The following is an 18,707-nucleotide window of genomic DNA, read 5'->3' as shown; positions in this document are numbered from 1 at the left end:
AATGTGTGCAATAGGAAAGTGTCCTGGTTTCAGCTGGGATAGAGTTAATTTTCTTCCTAGTAGCTGGTATGGTGCTGTGTTTTGGATTTGGGATGAGAATAATGCTGATAACAACCAATGTTTTAGTTGTTTCTGAGTAGTACTTAACACTGAGTAAAGTACTTTCCAGCTTCTCACGCTGCCCTGCCAGGAGGAGGCTGGGGCTACACAAGAAGCTGTGGGAGAAGGGAACCAGTTCAGCTGACTCAAACTGGCCAAGGGGATATCCTGCACTGTGTGGTATCGTGATGAGCAATAAAACTGGGGGGAGCTGGATGGGCAGGGAACTGCTGCTGCTTCAGGACTGGCTGGGCATTGGTCAACAGGTGATGGGCAAGTGCATTGTGCATCTCTTGCTTTGTGTATTCTATTATTTTTATTAATTTACCATCCTTTTCTGTCCTATTAAACTGTCTTTATCTCAACTGACAAGTTTTACCTTTTTTGCAGATTCTCTCACCCATCCCACCCGGGAGAGGTGAGTGAATGGCTGTGTGGTGCTTAGCTGCCTGTTGGGTTAAACCACAACAGAATGTATTCTTAAGCAGTAAAATTCCCTAGCCTCTCTTGAGGGGAAAACTGAAGCAGCATTTAGCTTTATGAAAATGAGTTTGGCTTCAGTTTTGTAAGTCAGCCTTCCTACAAAAAGCAATGTGTTGCTCCTATCAATCCGCAAGCCTGGAAACCCATGAGGAAATCATGCTGAAAGACTCCAGTTATTGACAAGGCACACGGCAGAATATAGAGATGAAATGGGAATAATCTTGCTTTCAAATTGCTTGCATGATTGAATTATCCAGTTTGCTCTGTGCTACACATGGATCTGGTTAGGTTTATTAGCTTGGGTACAGCATCGTAGGAACAAGACTACATGACTCCAAGGGCAGCTCTGGTCCAGAAGACAGTTTATCTGCTGCTTTGCAGAATGAAACCTGAACCAGCAAAACTTGCAAGTTATTTGCAGCCTATGGTTGGGTGTTCCAGCACTTTGCTTCTTAAACCAGTGCGTTGGTTAACAATCTCTGTGGAATTGGCTTCTGCCCCTAGGGCTTGTTAACATGGTTCTGATGTTCTAGACCCAAACTATATCCATATGCTTGCTGCATCTGCCAGCAGCTCAAATCACAGCACTGGGAGGTAGTAAAGGGGTGGTGGTGGTTATGCAGCAATAGGTTCTTGCATAACGCTGCCATGGGCTCTGGGAAAGTTGATTCCTCAAGTATTTCACTGGATGAACTTTCTGAGCCCGTGTGGATCTGGCGCTGAGTCTTGGTTTTTAGAGATCCAAAGCGCCTTGGAGCACAGTGAAGGGACGTCAAAACAGCTTTTTCAGAAGCTAGCTTGAGTGCAGCAGACCAATATTTAAACAATGTTAAGAAGCCCTGCTGCATGTAGGTGAAGTCTAGGCAGGGGCTTCTTTAGGGAGTGCTTCTGCTTTTGTAGTTAGGGGAAGAACCTAGGTACCCCAAGCCTGACAGAGCTGACTGGGGGACTGCACTATGGTACTGATAGTACCTAAAAGCTGTCCAACAGTCTTTACAGTTTTAAAACAATTCCCAGTGTTAGAAGAGGAGAGGGGTGAGAACTTGAAAACCTGTTAGAAGTGAATGTCTTCACTCCAAACTGAACATTTCTTGCCCTTAAACTTTGCATATGTAAATTTACCCCTTCTACCTGCATGCATGGTGTTTGGGGAAGGAAGAAAAAGTCTTCTAATCATAGTTTGTTTCACATTCAGGTCACTTTCAACCAGTGACGTCTTCAGTATTTTTTTGGTTGTGTTTATGTTGGCTTGTGTTTATGTAGAATAAAGTTTTTTTTTTTTCTAGTGCTCTCACTTCCAGTTAGTTTTATGTGAGCCCATGCTGAAATGAAGGAAAACAAAATAATAGGAAGTTGGTCTGGTTTCCTGTAGGAAACCAATGAAGATGAAATTGGTTCTTGGAATGAACCCACGGTAGTCTGGGAAATACTGTCAGAGAAGACGTTTTTCTGAATCATAAATAGTGAGGATTATGACTCATAAAGTAGGTCACTGAGAGGCTGATCTGATCTTGTGCATGGGAGAAAGTGAGAGAAGGCTGAAACTTACTCATGATTAAAAACACTAAACTTAACAGAATGATATCATCAGTAGGAACAAATTATCCAGTGTGCATTCCTGTCTGTTTTGATGAGGAATGGGGATTAGCTATCCATACTGTAACTTCCGCACTGGGTGTTCAGAAAACAGTAGCACATTCACTTCGTAGCTACTAAATAGGCAACTTAGCCTCATGTTCTCCATCCAGTCTTTGTATGTCTTGCTGCTCTCGCTTTTGGTGCTTTGGGAATCCACTGTGCTAATCATGATTTGCTTTCATTGAAGTTTTGTTGGAATAATTGTTTACAGTGTATTGACTCTAAATAATAGCAGATCATTGTGCATAGGTAGCATGCAGATGGCTGAATCTAAATAGTTACCAAAACTCTGCTTGTATCCATCTGTTAAATGCCTTCAAGTTCAATTATCCAAATGCTAGGTTGGCTAAAAAGTCCTTTCTTCATAGTGCTTCAGTAGATGCACACAGATGTAAACTTGAAACTGTTTTTCTCTAAAGAACAAGGATTCTGCCACTGTTGACTATGCTGTAAGATTTGTGCTTTGAGTTGTGTTGTACTTACTTTTGCTTTCAGCACTTTAAACTGCACTGAGCAATTTACATATAGGACTGAAGAAACGACTCCAGTTTTGGTGCTGTTGTTATCCTAGTAGCTATGTATTAAGTAGTCTAGTCCCATGGGTCTGTAGTGCAGATAGCCACAACTGTTCCATTTACTTTTTTAAATTGCTTTGAGTTAGCAACCTGGATTTTGCCTACTTATGGTTGGGGTTTGTTGGTAGAAATTTCATAGCAAATGTGTTTTATGAGATGAAAACAAGTTGGCTTTTCTGTGGTAGGTGTTCCTTGCACATGCAACATTGAAGGGCAGTATCTTAATTGCACATAACTATGTTTAGAAAGTCAGTTAATGCTCTGTTCTTTACTTGGCAAGATGTGTACAAGCTTATTTTCTTCATCTGTAGTCTACATTCTGCTCAGTTTTAATTAGTTTTAATTCATTGTAAACATAAGGGTGCTAGCAGATGTGCAGGAATTAATTTTCAGCTCACAGTAGCGGGGTTGGATGGAATGGTAGTGGTGGCGTTGGGATGGACTGTTCCTGAGCATGGAAGAGGAGATCTTAGAAAATCACTGAGCTCCTCTAGATCCCTCTTCTTTTGAGGGCTGTATCCAATGGTATTGTACCAAGCAGATCCCTGAACAGTCTAATATTTGCTCTTTTGAAGTCCAGGATTGTTATCCTGCTTCGTGTCTTGCACCCTCCTCTCAGGATCAATGAACTCCACAGTCTCAGACACTGCAGGCAAGGATGCCAGGATGCCCTAGCTAGTTCTTCCATGTCTGTAAGAATCAGGTCTTTATAGCATTTCCCCTTGTTGGTTATTCAGTCATGTATGTCAGGAACTTACTAACGCACTCAGGAAACCTCTTGGATTGCTTGTGCCCTGCTGTGTTGTTCCTACAGCAGATACGAGGACGGTGAAAGTCCTCCATGAGGACCAAAGCCTATGAATGTAAAGTTTCTTCTAGTTAGCTGAAGAAGGCCTTCCTACTACATGTTGAAAAGCCTGCTTGCATCCCTGGAGTGCGCCTGGCTTGAGGAGTCCAGAACATTATGGAAGACAGGGCTTTCTTCTTACTTCCCACCTCTCTCTTTCTGGTTCCATTTTCCTGCAGTTGTAGCAGTGCTTTTGAACACTGCTGGGAGCATGTGGTGCTGTGTTACTTGATGGTGAGGAAGGCTGTGTTTGGGACACAGCCTTGAAGCTAGCATCCTTCTGTTCAGGGTACAAGTGTATCAAATACTTAGAAATATTGTTGTCTCTCTCCCGCGGGTTTTATCGTAGATACTAGGGGGACAGTTTGGTTTCCTCAACCACTTTATATTCATGTAGTTAAATAGTTGAAAATAATTTGAGAAAAATCAATGTAGGAGAGGATGGTGTTACCCTGAGGCAGTCTCATGAAGATGCTGCTTCCACAGTGTGTCTGGTCAGTACTTAGCTACAAGGAAGGTCAGGGCACAACCTTAAATAGCATAGCCCAGAAGTAAGGCAGAACTGAGAACCAAAGTCTCCTGATTCAGTTCTGTGATGCTGTGATGCTTTCAAGGTCTGAGCCAGTTCGGGAGAACTTGCATTCTTTATAGAACAGCTCTTTGCTAGGACCCTTATTTTAAAAATCCTTAAACTTGGTTTGGTTTAGCTTTAACCATCTCAGTAACATTGCACTAAAGTAACTTTAAGTTAGGCATTGCCTATTTGGTAGATTAGTTCTGAAAATTCCTTTTTTTTTTTTTTTTTTTTTTTTTTTTTGTGCTGGAGAAGTGCTGTTTTAGTATCGTAGTCTGTTAAACAGAAATGTTCCCTGCTACTTTGTAGGGTGGATTTTTATTACCAATCGATACCAATCAGTAATCTTAATGCCACTTATGTGCTCATATTCCAACTGTATATTTAGGCAAATAGTTCTAGTTCTGCAGTGCTGACTTGTGGCAAAAGTTGCTTTTTAGTTTGCAGTCTCACCTGTGTGAAATTGCAGGCCAGGTAACTCAAGGAATTGATTGCAATTTTTCTAAAATCCTGCATTAGTAACAAGGCTTAAATTGTACATCACATTTTGCATAATGAATGTTTTGTATACTGTACCTCATGGTTCTTACTGTTCAGTATACCATGTTCTGCTGTAGTTTTATTGTGTAGGTTTTGTTATAAATGTCGCAGAAGCTCACAGCTGCTTGGAAAACAAATGGATTTTTTGCATTTTGTAAAACAAGTAGTTTGCCTGTTCTGTGTAACAAGATCCAGTCTACCTAATTGAAAAGAATATTAGCAGCACTCTTTTGTAGAGATGTAATACTTATTCATAGGCAAAAGTAGGCCTAATGTACCTTAATTTTATGGAGTTGAAGACTTTTATAGTTCTGCTTTATAGAATATTTTATTGTCTCAAGATGATATCAAATTGCTCCTAATTTAGCATGTATGGCCGTTCACGTTATTAGCCAAGAAGTTAGTTCCCCAACCTGATTTGTGGTATAACAAGGCTATAAATAGAGAACCTTTGGCTTCTCTAAGAAGTACCCGGGTACTTCTGCTTAGGATCGCCCCGTGCAGCCCTCTAGCAGCATGCTCTGTGGCATGCTTGGGTACATGTCCATCTCCTGTCACCTGTTCGTTGGTCGTGGCAGCTTGTCACACCAGCCTCACAAACACAGCCTTGCACGAAAATTGTTACGCAAAACAGCAAATTCCGTGCTTTTACACTGCCTCATGTGATGGTGTCTTGGTTATTAGCCAGGGCAATTAGTATCTCTGCTGTAAATACAGAGGAATAAGAATTGGCTGGGCTACTTTCTGTCCCCCAGAATGCTTTATGGCGTTTGCTGGTGCTGGTAGATACCAAGGATATGATCCTGTCAAGTGCTGAGCAGTCTTAATGTAGCTCAGCACACCCTATAACCGCTTTAACGTGAGGCTACTGGAATTACTCGGGTGTTTTCCTGAGCTCTGTCTGGGATGCTGTGTCCTTGTGGGATGAAGTTGTAGTGCACCAGAGGGCAGAATAAGCCTCCTGAGTGCTGCTTTCCAACGCTTGCATGCAGTGTTCTTCTGTGTGTAGCTTACAAACTCCTTAAGCAATCTGACTCCTTTTAAGCAATCAAATTTTAGCTAGTTTTACACTTGAATTATTGTGCGTGATTTTTTTTTTTAATGTAATACTTACATTACCTGTTCAAACAGATTTTGCGTTTAGCCTAGAAAGAAAGGCAATTCCAGTAATAAGTAACAATTGCCATTTTGTAGGGTTCTTCATTTGACCCACTAAATATTTATGGCACTTCACACGGTCTTTGTAATTGTGGCCTGTATGGTCAGACTAAATAGATCTAAACCAAAATGTTTAGTAGCTTAGCGCCACTATTAATTTTATTAAGCAGATTAACTTTAATAGCTAAATACAGGCATTATGGCTGCGAATACATGAAAAGAACAATGGAATAACACGCTCGGTGTTACTAGCATGTATTAGAGTTATTAGCAAATATAAGCGTTAACAAATAGCTCCCCAAACCAAGTACTCTTTATGTCAATACCAATGAGAAAATTAGGGCATTATGTTTATGGGCATGTTTTAACACCACAGAATATCTCATGACTGCTGTGTGTTAGTATTGTCTCTGTGCCCTCCTATTCTACCTCTCTTGCTTTCTCCTTACCTGCCCCTTCCCTCAACAAAAATCTCCCTGCTCATGCTCCCAGGGAATATTCCCCCCCCGCTTTCTCTAGAAAACAGCATGAATTTGTATGCTTTTTTGGATTCCAGTAACCTTTATTTGTGGTTTCTATGATAACTTGTTAGGGTTTTGCTTTTTTGATCTTTGCCTTTGTTTTTTCTTACGGATCACTTCCAGGGTAAATGCAAAGCACATTTTTACTAATAAGTTGCTTTCATTTTTTTTTACGTGATACATGTAAATAATCATGTTTTTGAAAAAACTAAGAAGTATTTTAGATTTTAATCAGATGTCAAAAGGACCAGACTGAGGACTTTTCCACATGGCTTGGAAATTAAATAGCACAATGTCATGGTTCTGTAACTGAAGATTATAGATTTCTTTCAGGTTTCTTTGTGGCTTCAGTGGGTGTCTCTTGCAAATGCAAGTAAGGGACATTTTTTAACTGCTGTTCCTGTGTTGTGCAGTTGCATACAAAGCAGGCTGAACCCTGTGATGAATGAAGTGGTGTTTATCTTTGTGACCCTGATGACGGATAAAGTACCAGCTCCTTCATCTCCTGCTTTGTGTGTGGTTTCTGCTTTAAGGCTCCGTAATTTGACTTCCTGACTGACTTCTGAATTTTGAATCTGGTGTAGTAGCAGGGGGCTGCAGTAGAATCCATGTTCATTCGGAGCTATGGCCCTGATTAGGTCTAGGTAGCTGTTGTTGAAATCAAGCCCTCAATTAGCTCTGCTACTACATAAGGAAATTTAAAAAAAAAAAAAAAAAAGCTTCAAAACAAATTTCAGAATTGGAATCATGTTTAAGGACATAAATGATGTTAAACTGAATGGTTAATAAATATATGTTAATATAATTTGTGCATCTCTCCTTGAATTGTAGCACTTTCTAAGTGCGAAAATAATTGCTGAACTGATTTCTGAATCTGGGGATGAGCAGGGGGAAGTGATGAAAAAGTCCTTGATAGTTTTTCCTATAACAGCTGCTGTAGGGGAAGAGAAAGCTGGTGGAAAGGGAAGGCAAACACTTGTGGCATTCATGCAGTTGTATTTTTTCTGTCAAATAGATGGCAGCAGAGTGTTGTATACAATAGGGCAGCCACATCGTGTAATGGGAATGAAAGAGGAATGACACTTCAAGCTGACTTGTATCAACTACAGCCTTGAACAACTTGTAGTTAGGCATAAAATAGGAAAGAAAGCTACTATTGATAATGGGAGCGCAAAGAGGATGAAGAAGGGTATGAGATGCTATAAAGTACTGAATTTCTGGAATAGTCCCAGGTGGCAAAACTTAATCTTTTAAGGTATGTCATCCACTCATGCAACATGATTGAAATCAGCTAACATAATATGCATGTCAAAATAAAGAGACAGAAAGAAAAAGAAAGTATTCACAAGTTGCAACTGAAAGTAATATACAGCTGCCTTGGGGTACTGTAGGAATTGGCCAGAATGCCTATTTTTTAGTTAAGCAAGTTAGAGAAAGGAAATGTCAGTCCTCAGTCAGGCGAGCATTCTTTGGTAAGGTTTGCTCAAATGTCAGCTTTTTTTTTTTTTTTTTTTTTTTTTTTTTTTTCCGAAAGAGCTGCAGTCTGTTATGCCCTGATCCCCCAAATTAGATTTGCTGTTAAAATGAGCCAAGGTGCAGATCTGTCTCTAGAAGTGTTTGATTAATAATAGCTGTACAATGCTTGACTTAGTATTTATTATGTACGAAATAAATGGCTGCAAAACACGGTCATCTAGGTATTAAAGAGGCTTTTGTATGCTCGTCTGCTTCTAAAATTTTGTAGTAGGGCTTTCTCAGGATAGAGGTAGAATTGTCTATATTGAAGGCTTTGACTTTGATGGCAGTGATTGTTCAAGACCTGGGATTTTAAGATCTTGTAGAAGAATAGAAGCCTTAAAAATGAATATTATAGTGTGACTAGAGTAGTCTAGAGATTATGTCAAGGCTGGAAAAACCAAGATAGGGTGCTGTCTTAGTCATAAAGCACTTTATTTCTGATACGGCTGTGTGAGTGCTACCATCCTGTGTAAGCATAGCTTCAGTGTTTATTTTTCTGATGTACCTCATTAAAGTTTTACTTTCTAGAAGCAGATGCTTTTGTAACCAAATTGACTGAAAAGCTGTTATAACAACAGCTTGGTGATACCTGGCAGGTTTCTATTGATAACTAATGTTTCTTTTTTCTCATACTTGGTGTTTTAGCGATCCGTTCACCTCCTTCAGCAGGCTAATATGAAAAAACAACCTATAGCATAATTTATTTCTAAGAAGTTGGAAGAAAAGCATTTAATTCACTTTGAAGTGTATCAGCTAAAGCTAGCTGCTACAGCATACTGAGATCAGAGGGTAATGCAGGTTTACAGAAGTGTAGGTGACTTTCGGTATCGTTCACTCTCCATAGTTTTATTATATATAGAATAGCTTTGATTTCTGGAGTTTATTCATTAGGATTAAATTGTTGTTCATGCAGCTGTAGAGTAAGTCTGCATGTGTTTTGGGTTTTTTCTTTCGTTTTTTTCTTTAAAATTGAAGTGCTTTGACAGTTCTAAGAAACTGTTGATTATATGCAATTATATGCTATGCCTGTTATTTGAACGTTAAGCACTGCTGTTAGAGAATACATGTGATTTTATTTAGATGAGTAATAACATGAAGCTACCTTAATGCATTTACTCTTGTTAAGTATCAAATTAATTTGTTATATCACATTTTAAAATCCTTATTGTGCCTCATAGCACACTTCAATTGTTGTACATTAAATTATTGGAGTTAAAAATATACTTGTTCTTATATATTTAGAAACCATTAACTAAGTTGCATTGTAAATGAAATTCTGTGAAATACCTGTGAATACATGATAGTACTTGTATTGCATTGGTTATTCAGATAAACTAGGTTGGAAAAACAGATGTTATATTTTTAAAATAAGCAGTTCCGAAGTTTGTTCCCCAGTTCTTCTTGGGGCTAAGTGCTGCAGGATCCTATTTAAGCAAAACACCATTGAAATGAGTGCTTTGGGGGGGGGGTTGGTGTCTCTTGCCTCCTTTCCATTGAGGTAAGGATGTTAGCTTGAATGACATCATTTAATTTTCTCAATTTCTGAAATGGTGTATTTGCATAACAAAGCAGTATTTTTTCCCTTTAGGATCATTAGTACTGCTGGGGTGTATGTGTGCGTGCATGTTTCTATTCTTCTTGCTGAGTAATGCTAGATTTGTTCTTTGTTCTGTGTAAGCTTGGCTTTGTGGTTTATGCAGTTTTAAAAACGTATGTTCATCCTCTCAACTTCCCTCATCAGTGGAAGAAATGCAATGTGCATCTTAAAGCTACTTGGTGTGATTTATGGGCATGCACAACGAAATAAACTATTTTGTTGTAGAAATGCTTTGGCTTTTTTACAGCATAAAGCAGCACAGAGAACGTAAAGCACACAGTGATTTTGTTAAAGAATTGTCGCAGTGAGATGTACACACTTAAAATCACAGAACCTATGATTAAGAAATTCTGTGTGGTCAGTAATGACAGCGTGCATTTATTTACATTAGGAGGGATTAATTTCACTGTTACTGCACTCTGTGGACACAAGTTTCTATTTTTCCTGTAACATTTTGGGAATTGAAGATGAAACAATTTAAATTCTTTAACTGAAATGAAACTTCTTGTTGCTTCATGAGTTTCAATAAATTTTGGGAATGTTAAGAATAGACATCATTGTTCAACATAGTGATGTTTTAAAACAAAGGCAAAAAGTAAATTGTCCTTTTGGGATGTTTGGATCATTTACATTCTCCTGTTTTTAGCAAAATTCTATACAGATTCCCTCAAGGTCCTTGCTTTTTAACTGTTTCTCTTCCATAAATTTGATAACTGTTTACTTCATGTGTGTTTACTTTGTAAACAGTGTCCACTTGGTATTTATTCAGAGTCTGTCCAAATCAGGAATCAGATTGTTTAGTGTTGCTACAGTTATATTTTATTTTGATGCTGCTGTGTTACGCTTTAGCAGACGGAAAAACATTATTCAGGAAATGGATTGGTTCTCCTCAGAAATGAAGAACTATGTATTAGGAACACTTGGGTCTGGGAAAAATCTTGATCAATGTTTGTGCCCTAATGTGCAGCTTGTTTTGCAGAGGAGTTAGGTGTTTTTCTGAACAATAAGCTATCACGCAAAATACCTCTTTAAACTCATTGTGTTAAGAACTCTTCAACTTCTTTTATTTTTTTCTCTGACATTTTTTGATGTATAGCTGTATCGAGCATCTTTGGCAACAGACTGACTCCAGAGTGTAATTAGCAAAAGGAGGAGCAGTCTGGTGGCTTTTCTTGCTATACAGCTATCCATACTAGCTTTCCATTGCTTTATTTTTTCATTAAGCATTTACTGAATATATTGACTTGAATAATTGCATTGTGAATGCCTAAACTGCATTTTTGCTATAACTGTGATGCAAAGAAATAGCATTTTAATTTTAGCCAGACATTCTTGCATAATGTTGCTTCGTGGTGATGCAATTTCACTGGCATAGCATCAGAACAAAGAACACAGCATCAAACAGGAATATAAAAACAAATTAAAGGATGCTAGAAGTTTGAAGCATTGCTTTAAAGATTTTAATATGCTTAATATTCTAGATTTTTAAAAGCTTTTTCTGTGTTTATGTAATAAGTGAGTTCTGTGGAGCATTTCTAATTTTATGCTGTTGTAATACTTTCTTCCTTTGACTTGTCTCTAAAACTGCATTGTGGCAAAGAACATCCTCTAGAAATGATGTATTTTAATTACAAGGCATATATATGCGACCTATGTATTTAGTTAGCTGGGTAGTAAAATTTAATTGCAAAGCTTGAAGAAAAAAAAAAGTTCCTGAAAACACTGTATACATTCAGCACACTGAGTGTATGGAGCTAGTAAAAGATTGTTTACTAAAACCATGTTATCTAAAATACCAATTCCACCAAAAATAGACTAAGAATTGCATTGAGTAGAGGATAATATAAGATGCTAATTATTTATGATACTGATCTCTTCTACACTGTAATCTCTTCAATGTATAAACTTCAATTATAGTAGCAGTTCTTGTCAGTTTTATCTGAAATAAAATGGTATATAATTCTTCCTGCTGATTTCAAAAAGTCCAACTTAATTGAAACAATATGGTATGTAAATAGCTGATAAACGAGAATTCTTTTCAAATGTACTACGCAATTCTGTAACAAAAAAAAGCAAAACAAAACAAAAAAAAAATCACCTTTCAGGTCTTTTGGAAAACAAGATTTTTTTCTGAAGGTGGTGGCAGTAGTTCTACTGAAAGAGAATAGAGGTAATTGATTTGTCATGAGGTATGATCCAAAGGCCACTGAAGTCAATGGAGGGGACCCTGTGTACAGTGCTTGGGAGTATTTCTAACTTGTGTTTTTTTTTTGTCACTGCTCTTTTCTGTGCCTAATACTTTGGTTTTGTTCAGATGCTAGTATTTCTAGGTAGTGTGAATTTTTCTCTTGTCAAATTTAGATGCTTCAGTATTGTTATTTAATGTATGAAATTAGCAAGTATTTACATGCTACAATGTTACTGTATTTGCTGCAATATTTTTATTAAATAGCTTGGTGATGAGAAATACGCATTAGGAAGTTGGACTCTAAACACTGGATGCTAAGTTGCTAAGATTTAAAACAATGCCATACAAGTCAGATGAAGACCAAAACTTCAGGTAGTTTTTGAGAATTGCATACTGTTAACCTTGTTTAAATTATGTGAGTACTCTATTACTTAGAATTCATTGCCTTATATTTGTGGTTAAGGTACTGAACTAGAATTCCTCTATAAATATTAGTGTAGGGTATTCTTTATTTATACTAAAAAAATCAAAGCAAATGAATTGAACTTTCTTTTCAGTGCTTCAACTTAAAATAAATAATTGGAAATCTGATGATTAGCATCAAGTCATGTTGAAGACAAAATTTCACAATAATGACATGCAACTGATCAATATAAATAACTTATGATAGTGTCAGTGTATATTTAGTAATCTAAGAACAGTAATACTTTTGCAATTTAATGGTTGAAAATGCATGTAACACTATCTAACATGAAAACCTGTCCTCATTCAAAGGGTGATTTTGCCATTGATTCTGAGGTTCCATATTAAAGTTGAATTATTTTTTTTTAATCCAAGAATGCTTTGCTTTAAAACAAAAGAGTAGGTGGGAGGGGAAGCAAAGAAAGTTTAATATGGTGAGACCCATAAGAAAAGAAAAAAAAAATTGTCTGCTATATATTACCCTTTCTGTCAGCACGTATAGATTAAAGTTGACTTCTGTAAGCAAATATTAACTTTTTTTTTTTTTGGGGGGGGGAGTGGGGGTGGAGGGGGTATCTTTCTTAATGACATGTTATGTATGCATATTTACTGTTAGATGTTAACATGTTCACAATGCGTACTGTTAATAAAGCAAAACATGTGGCTTTCTAATGCCATGGAGTATAAATAATTTGAAGACTTAAACGTCACTAGAACAATGTCTTGAAAACATAATTATGTTTTAACGCAAACAGGTAATTGAACCTTAATTTAGATGTAGCTTAAGTTTTAATTTATGGTTGTTGTTTTTTTTTTAAAGTCGACAGGCACTTTTGTAGGGTGTGGAAGGATGAACACTTAATATTAAATTCCTAAAGAAGAACTTTTTCCGTATTATAATTAAATGTTATGAATAAAGTCTTTTCAAATGTTTTCAAGTGGCTTTCATTCACTATATCTATGAGTTTGAAAAGAACTTCCCAAGGTATATGTGCATGTGTAGAAACCTGGTTATCACTAGAAATTTGCTTAGGTGTGCCATTCAGTTCATTTGTGTGCTCATCTCTACCTGTTGTGTAGACTATACTGCAAGACTGCCAGCACAGAAGATATTTCTTCTTGTGTCTTCTAAGCTCTGGGAGAGCTCTGGTGTGGCTTATGGCTCTTGGACTGCAGTATGTGATAATAGAGAGGGCTTTAAATGAAGCAGTTGATAAGTAACGATATTTTTGGTCTACTTCCACTAGTGTACTGTTAGATACCTTACTTCAGACTAAGCTTTCTAACATGATTTTTGGTTTTACTTGGACTGCTGTTTGTACAGCATTTTTATTGTATGTCCTTGAACATGAGTTGGTGTTTTTTTTTGCTTAGCGTTCAGCATATGTAAGGTATTTTGTACAACGCGATTAGATTTGTATCAAATCAAACTATACTTGTTAAATTAATATAATTTTTCCTTATGCTATAAAATTGTAGTTAAATGTTTGATACAAATGCAGGTGGGTGTATGTTTAAAATGAAGCACCGTTCATTTGTAGGCATAGCCTGTAAATGCAAACGCGCACTTAGGTACAACCTCTAAATGCAAATCTAAACAGCATAGATCTTTCTGACAGTCTGTACTGGCCTATCTGTACTTTGTTTCTTTAGTAAGATATTTATTAGTACATGTAATAACATACTTGTACATTGTCATATAACATTTAGAACCAGTTTTAAAAATTTTTGCTTAAGAAATTGTGATTGAAAATGAGATGGTGATCGGGAAATAGTTATTTTGTAAATGACTAATTTAAAGGATTTATGTAAAATGAAAGATCTGTAGAGTTCTAGTCTCTGTATTTCTCTTAACATAGAAACATATTGCAGTTATGATTAAAATAGTGTTGTAAAGTGATAAATTGCTTTCCTGACAGACAGTGAAATCTGGAGGGTGTACTATATGCATTGTTCTTTTTATAACTATTAGATGTATGTTATCTCAATTTCTATTTTCCTTCTCCCTGTTTTTTATAACAGTGTGTGGGAAACTGTTTTATAAAAGATGCGTGATATTACTGACAGAGCAGAAAAGAGTGCTCTAATTGTTTATTAAATTTAGTTACTACACTATGCACGTTCAACTGCATTGCTATAGTATTTAGTTGCATTGTGTGGCACAGATGAATTAGTTGGAATGCTATCAAAGCTATTTTTTATGCATTAATAATGCTAAAGATTCCAAGTATTTGTCGTGTCATGAGCTAAATGTAATGATAATAGTACAAGTGTAGTAGATTGGGTGTTGCATTACTATTAAAACTTACCAAGTTAAAAGTACAAAAGCCAGACTGAATGAATTAGTCTTTCATCTTTTTTTTCCCTCTTCTTCTGTCACTTTTTGATTTAAGTTTTCTTTTCTTTTTTGTTAGATGGGTGGTAAGCATGGAGAGTATGTGAAAATGTTACACTTTGGAACTGATTTAAAAGACTTTGACTAGAACCATCTGTTCCCACCTCCTAATCTTCAAGCTCTTGAAAAATAGGCCAAACCTTATCCCAGGGGGTCCAGTGCATACAACTATCTTCAACAATAATAAGATGCAAAAATCCAAAATACACAGATACCAAAAGCTCAGTGATCTGTAGCAACCTACTGTTACTTCTGGGTACTTTTTTGCAGGTCTGGCTTTCTTAGGTGGTTAGAAGCGGAATATAGGATACATATGGGGAAGTGGGGGAAGCCACCTATTTGTCTCCATGTTAAACAGTATGATACTAGCACAATGAAACTTGAAAAAGAAACATCATCACCTTGCCTGCCTACTATGTGCACATGTTTCCACTTTGACAGAGGAACTGATTTTCTATATACTCTCTGCCCTCAAACTGTGTTACCTTGTCCTGGAAAAACGTTCCATTATTTCTTTTTAGGACTAAAAGTGAGTCTGAACCTCACCTTTTAAAATTAATAAAATAAAATAAAATTAATGGATGCACAGTAAATTGTGACTCATCATAAATACACATCCACAAAGTATGCAAAAGCTGAAGCTGGCCTCATTCTCACCAATAAATGCAGTTATGCTGTGACTACATTCACCCTGAGATCTCTCTTTTTCTATGAAGTCCTCTCTCAGAATGTGTTGTTTACTAATGGCGTATCTGGGCTTTATCCCAGGTGCTGGAGACATGATCTTCACCTTTCACAACATGAGCTCCGCAACAGCTGTGTACCCACAGCATCAGTTCAGAGGGTTATGATTTCCAAATGCAGGTCTTAGCAGGAGTCAGATCTTAAGCTATAGTGTTTCCTCCTGGAAGAAAACGATTCTCCAGGCAACTTTCCGAACCAAATTTCTGTATTAAACTTTTTGAAAATGAATGATATTGTGCATCCCTGTCAAACCTGAAGAAAGGTAGCTGTTGGCTAGTGTGGCCCCCGATCAAGAAAGTCAAAGAAATTATACCTGCATATGTGCCTACATGGAGGGAAAGCAGGGAAGAGAGGCTGTTTGTTTGCTGTATATTAAATACTTTGGATACTATAGGTGCCACAGAGAAATCTTTTTTTAACTATACTAACATTGTTATAGAAGACAATGGAATTATTTTACTGTATGTTTCTCAGGTGTTGCTCAGAAAAGAGAGATCTCCAGCATACAGAAATGTGTGCTGTGGAACTGGTGTTGGTACCTGACTGGATTGTTTCAGTCCCATCTAGGACTTATAACACAGCCTTTATGCCCTAATGCTACTGCTATTTTGGTTTCACATTTTTTTAAAAAAGTATTACCATGGAGTGTTTTAGGAATGGTATTTTTCTGTTTTTTTTTTTTTTTTTTTTTTTTTTTTTTTTTTTTTTAATGCTATACGTAAAGATGAAAACAAAGCTGGCTGCAAACCAGTTGTGTCCTCAGGTTTCTTTACCACCTTCACATCGTTGTCATGCTTTGCCTCTGACTTAAGGGCTTTAGAGAGCAGCGGAGAGTGGATACCAAATTGCCTCTGCCGTTTTACTGCCACACCATGATTGCCTTGGTGTGTAATCTTAAAAAAAAAAAAAAAAAAAAAAAAAAAAGCAGAGTGTCCATCTGCTTCTGTCTGAATTGTCTTTATTTCCACAGTGAAAAATGGCAGAGCATAACCACATCAACAAGTAGGAGGATGTGCTGGTTGTCCATTGGAAGTGTGCTGCTAACATAGATTTCAAGTTATATGCAGCAAGGACTGTAGCTCCTCAGTGTTACTGCCTTTTCTGCAAGGTCTGCTGTTGTGGCAACTGATGTGCATGGCCATGGGTGTTCTACATGAAGTGAAGAAAGCAACAGCTTTCATTTTCTGGCTTCCTACTTCAAAGCAAAGAGCTGTAACATAGCAATTCAAAGATAAGCAATTCTCAGAAGTGCTTACGTTTCCCTAGCAGAATGTATGTGTTGTAGTCATTTAGTAGTAGTATTGCCTGGGTCACTTCATACTTGCATATTCTAATGACTAGGTTATGTTTATAAAACTGCTTTGGAAAAATAAATTCTTTAGTTTTGTTTTTAAGTGTTGTGTTCTGTGGGAATAATTCAGACTTCACGATGTGATAACTGTTTTTACTTTGTCAGGCACTATTATTAGCATGCTCCAGACATGACATGACTGTAGGCTAAGCTAATGGAGATGGCTGTTTTTTGTTGTTGTTGTTGTTTGAAAAACAAACATTGTATTTTTTTTTAGTTGTTTTTTTTTATGTTGACTTTCTCTTTGCCTAAGACAACAGGGTACTTTTTAATTTCTGTTGCAGGTTCATATAGCACTTGATGTATCCAGTTAAATCAGCAATCCACTTAATGTTTCTTATCATACCCAGAACGTGATCCTTTGATAGGAGGAAGAAAACATGATTTCTCCCATCTCCTCTTCCTGCAGGGGCACTTTCTGTACAGGAACTGAACTGTGTTACTTGAATAGAAAGCAAGGCAGTAATTTCATTAAATGCACCAAAAAGTGAATGTTCACACTGTTTTGTTCAGTGTACCAATAGTAATGGTTAATTCAGGTAGTCAAGATGATAGTGACTCCTCTCAGGATCAGAAGCATAGGCACAAGGATAGTGGTTACAGCTGTAACCATCTTTAATGCAGATATTGCTTTAGATGTTTGCACTGAGGGATATTATTTCCATTGTATCTTTGACTAATGTGCTAACTAGTGTGCTCTTCAGAAAGAGCTGCTGGTCCCTGTGTTTTAATTATATAATGTTTGGCTATATCTGAATCATATCAAACCCACAAATTACGTCTGTTAGAAACAACGACCAACAAAGCTTTGTGTAACATTGATATTGCAGATTTCGGGAGCTAGTACGTTTCGCTTCCAGTTCTCCCTTTGGTCTAACGAACTGTTAGGATGTGGGATGGTTCCGTAACTCAGTTTGTCACAATTTATTTCAGGATGTTTTTTGTAGATATATTTTTATTTCAGGCTTGAAGTATTTTAAATAAGTGATGATAGCAACATTTTAACACAAAATTATTATTTGGATAATTTTATTTTAAAAATTGGAACAGATATTTTTTCCCAACTTGCTCATCATGATAGCTAGTTAGACTTAGGCTTTTCAGAAGAGCAGGATTGTGCCAGTGTTTGTAATAGTTATTCGTTGCTACAGTGTACCCAAGGTTGCAATATTCTTAAAAGAAGAAATAAAAATTACTTTCTGAATTATGTGACACTCCACCTTCTTAAATGAGCTAAGCATTTTATAAATGCATTTTTTTTTGCTATGGAAATGAAGTAATTACAATACACGTTTAAGTATTTTTAAGTATTAGACGTGTGTAATAATGCAGTTCTCTAGACCTTCTGTGACCCTGTTGGTTTCTTACAGTTAAATACCAGTAGGTATATTAGATACCGTATGTAATTTCATCAGTATGCATTAAAAGTAGATAGTGATTGCTAAACTTTTTCTTGGTCTTTTGTACAATAAAACAGGAAACAATTTGGTTGGCGACATAGAGGTGGAATGCAGTACGAAAATGAAATAAGATAAAACTCCCTATGGAGAAGCAGTCTGCATGTTACACCCTGAAGGGATGAATGCTGATACTGTGCACGAAGGGCTTCTTTAGAGTCTTGGAATTTCTAAATATTTATTATGGCAGTATAAAATGGTTGAATTACATAATGTGTTGCTGTTTCCTGCTTTCTATATCCTGAAAATACTTGATAATCTTAAGCTTAAATACTTCTTGTAGTTGCATTAGAGTTCTGCAGATAGGAGCCGTGAAATAATCAACATTATTGAAAAAAATTTAAGAGTGAAAGGGTGATTAGAAGGGCACATATTCTAACGGTTAAAGTACTAGGCTAAAAGTAGGACTCCAGAGTTTTAACTCTTCTCTCACCAATGACTGTAGGGAAGTGAAGGCAGCCTTAAGTTCTGATATGTGGAATGGTGTGATGCTCACTTGTTACAATCTTTGCAATTCATTGTGTGAAGTCCTGTATAATTCTATTGTGATTTATTTAGAC

The 18,707-nt window shown here is 36.8% G+C and overlaps 1 protein-coding gene across 1 annotated transcript in view; it reads left to right on the top strand.

Annotated features, from left to right (window-relative positions):
• Positions 1–18,707, top strand: part of GMDS (GDP-mannose 4,6-dehydratase) — a 404,838-nt gene that overhangs the window by 66,877 nt on the left and 319,254 nt on the right. The gene's annotated exons all lie outside the window — the stretch shown is intronic.

Source organism: Anas platyrhynchos, chromosome 2 (assembly GCF_047663525.1).
Source record: "Anas platyrhynchos isolate ZD024472 breed Pekin duck chromosome 2, IASCAAS_PekinDuck_T2T, whole genome shotgun sequence".
In the NCBI taxonomy this organism is placed as follows: Eukaryota; Metazoa; Chordata; class Aves; order Anseriformes; family Anatidae; genus Anas; species Anas platyrhynchos.
This window is presented reverse-complemented; position numbering and strand designations above follow the sequence as displayed.